This window comes from Equus quagga, chromosome 1 (genome assembly GCF_021613505.1).
Source record: "Equus quagga isolate Etosha38 chromosome 1, UCLA_HA_Equagga_1.0, whole genome shotgun sequence".
NCBI lineage: Eukaryota > Metazoa > Chordata > Mammalia > Perissodactyla > Equidae > Equus > Equus quagga.
The window spans coordinates 101709309-101712988 of NC_060267.1; the positions used below are offsets into that span (position 1 = coordinate 101709309).

Sequence of the window (3680 nt, forward strand, 5' to 3'; positions counted from 1 at the left end):
TTGAACAGGCATTCTGCCCCCTTCTCCTTCTCTTGTCCCTCTGGGATGCCTATAATCCTTACGTTGCATCTCCTAATTGAGTTGGATAACTCTCAAAGAGTTTCTTCATTTCTTTTTAGTCTTAGTTCTCCCTCCTCCTCTATGTGCAGAATTTCTATATTCCTATCCTCCAAATTGCTAATTCTGTCCTCCATATTATCGACCCTACTGTTCAGAGAGTCCAGATTTTTCTTAATCTCCTCCATTGTGTTCTTCATCTCCAGTATTTCTGATTGGTACTTCTTTATGGTATCAAGCCCTTTCGTGACATAGCTCCTGAACTCGTTGAGTTGTCTATCTGTATTCTCTTTTAACTCATTGAGTTTTTTAATGATGGCTGTTTTGAATTCATTGTCATTTAGGTTATAGATTTCATTGTCTTTGGGATTGTTTTCTGGGTACTTCTCATTTTCCTTTTGTTCTGGAGATTTAATATATTTTTTCGTACTGCTTGATGGTGTGGATTTGTGCCTCCGCATAGAGACAGAATTTAGTTACTGCTTCCACTTGCTTCTACTGGAGTCAGTGTCGGGGGCTGTTTACTAATCTGCACTGACCAGGATCCCTGTCAGCTGTTGCTGCCCGGACCTGTGCTCCTCCTCATAGTCACAGTGGTCCTGTGGGGTCCCTTGTCAGCTGTTTCCACTTTTGCTACGCTGATACCCGCACACACCTGCCCTTTGTGTGTGGCGATACTGTGAGCATATCCGCTGGAAGAAAGTCACTTGCAGGTACTAGGCTGTCCAGGGGTCGGGGGTCAGAGAGTTTTCACCTATCTCCACCTCCTCCTGGGGGGAAGTCCGTCTGCCTTCTGATGTATAGCAGCACAGGTCTCTCAGGCATCCTGAGATGCTGTGTGGATACCCTTTGTTGACCGATGAATGTCCAATTAGTTGTAGATTCGAAGGGGGAGAGACAAGGAAAACTGCTCACTCTGCCATTTTGCTGACGCCACTACATCCATTTTTCTGATGAGAAATCCGTGACTTTTCAAGTCATGTTTCCTCATATGTAATGGATCCTTTGTCTGCAGTCATTTTCAAGGGGTTTATATTTTGGGGTTTAGCAGTCTTGTTATGGTGTCTAGGCATGGTTTCCTTTGAATTCTTCTCATTTGGGTTTTGCTGAAATTCCAAATTGGTAAGTCTTGTCTTTCATCACATTTATGTAGTTTTATGACCATTACATTTTTAAATTATTTTCCCTCCCCAATCTTTCCCCTCTCGCATTGTGATACCAAATACATATATTTTAGAGCTTTTCATATTGTCTGACAGATCCTTGAAACTCTGTCCATTTCATTCAGTTGCATTTCTCTCTCTTCCTCTATGGGTCTATTGTGAAATCTGCTGACTCTTTCCCATGTTGTCTCCATTCTGCCATTAACTCAATCAGGGAGATTTTAATTCAGGCATATCGCAGTTTCTATTTCTAACATTTCCATTTGGTTATTTTTTTTTTAATAATTTTTATTTCTCTGTTGAGAAATATTATCTTTGCCTTCCTTTTTTGGTTATTTCCTTTACTTTATAGAGCATAGTCCTAACAACTTCCTTAAATCCCTGATAATTTTTAACATCTGTATTAACTTGGGTTTGACATCTGTTGAATGTATCTATCGCTTAGACTTGGTCACATATTCTTCGTTCTTTGTATGGTAGTAATTTTGCATGTTTCTTGGACTTTCTGAATATTATGCTGTGTTCTCAATCCTGTTATAATGATCTGGATAAGATTGATGTTTTGTTTTAGAGAATGATGAACCCAGCTATTTTCAGTCTGTAATTTCTGTTTCATCTTCTCTATAGGTTTCAAATCTCAGCTCTCTTGGTCTGGGTTCAGGAGTTAGGACTCCTGCAGGGACATAGACAGGATTAGGGAACCCTTCTCTTGTTTCCTCTCTTAGGGAATCCTCCTAAATCCGCTATCCCTCAAGGCCCCTTCTGTTTCTTTTCATCAGGAAGAAATGATTTCTATTACCACTGTGAGCTACATGTATCAAAGTAAATAGGTTTAACAGAAAAAGCATAACTCCATATGTTTCAGCTAACCCAGAGAGCATACCCTGTACATCATGATTAATCATTGTGAAGTTAGTACATTGGCTTATCTTTTAAAGAAGCTGTCCATCTCAGAATAGTTATACATTTACAGTCCTTCCACCCACATGGATTTTAAGGACTTGATTCGTTGTTTTGGTATTGATCATTTCCCAGAAGCTTCTGGAGACACAGATGCACAGGGTCATTGTTCCACATCATTCTTGAGGAGGAGGAGGAGAAAATGTGGTCCAAAACGTACATGACCACAAAGAAACTCATGAGCAACAGAATGGTGTGGGTGGCCCTTTCTTCTAGGGATGCTTTTGGAGAAAGGTTGGTTCTGTGAAGATGCTTGGACAGCCTCTTATGCCTGGACAAGAGAACCACCATGTATCCACTTGAGAGGGCCATAAGCCCCATCTGACAGACATCCCAGAATATCCCCAGTGTAGAAAATATGTATCCAAAGAAGCAACTCACAGGCCAAAGTGAGCAAGGCTCAGTGACACAAAATTTGGGCCAAGGTCACATTAGAGGTGGCAACAGTGGAAATTAAGAAGTGACTACTAATGGACATTTTAAAAATCCATGGGAAGAGAATGTAACACAGGTTGTGATGTGAGGATTTATGTTGGAGCTAAGCCAAACAGGAGCCTCTGGGGCTCAGCGTGATAGTCTGGGTGACACTCATCAGGCAGGTGGTACCAATGGACAGGTCCCTCATCAACCTGTACAAGTAGAGGATTGATTTACATTTGATGTCACCCCACATTTTCTGAGACCCAAAGATGTCTGTAGCCATGAACCCCATGGTTAATACCATGACTATGTGGATTATGGTGAAGTGAACAATGGGTAGGTCAGTGGGCTTGAGTCTGCTTGAGAAGGAATGTGTGGATGTGGAAGAGAAGAAGGATGGTGTTGGCTGTGATTCCAATTCCAAATTCAGAGATAAAGATATTCCTTATGTCAATGAAACTGGAAAGTCTGTTATTTTTATTCATCTTTTGGGGGGGGGGGAGGATAAGCATGTAATAAATGCCTGAGGAGAAACTCAAGAAAAACTCTTTCTTTATCACAAATATGAACAATGTCATCAACTCAACCAGCACAATTGCCATCATCAAAATAGGTGGAATAATCCAAATGCATTCTTTTCTACGCTTCCATGCACAAGACTATTTTACCACCCTCCTGAAAGCCATCCCTGTTACTTCCCTGGTTCCACCACTTCCCAGTCTTCACTGGATTGTATATCCCATTGCTAGGCTCACATTGTACCCCAGTTTTCCTCTATAGTAAAAATAGCCAATTTGCCTTTGTGTCTACAGAAGCCTGGTGAAATGCTGGGTACATGATAAGAACTCAATAATTTTTCTTGAATCAGAGTGAGAAGAATTGAATAAAAGTGGAAATGAGACCCTCCCAAGCAAATAGTGTCAACAAGATAGCCATGTACACAGTTACATTATCTCAGTTCTGTCTTTATTCTGACTTGTTTATTGCCAGATCAGATTGTTTTAATACATAAAGACTCAATGTTGATAAGTATGTACTCTGAAGGTAGGCTGCTTGAATTTACGTGTGTGATCTGATATT

General features: G+C 40.6%; 1 pseudogene; it reads right to left on the bottom strand.

Annotated features, from left to right (window-relative positions):
• Positions 1-388: 388 nt before the first annotated feature.
• Positions 389-3085, bottom strand: LOC124250925 (vomeronasal type-1 receptor 90-like; annotated as a pseudogene).
• Between the last annotated feature and the right edge of the window lie 595 nt (positions 3086-3680).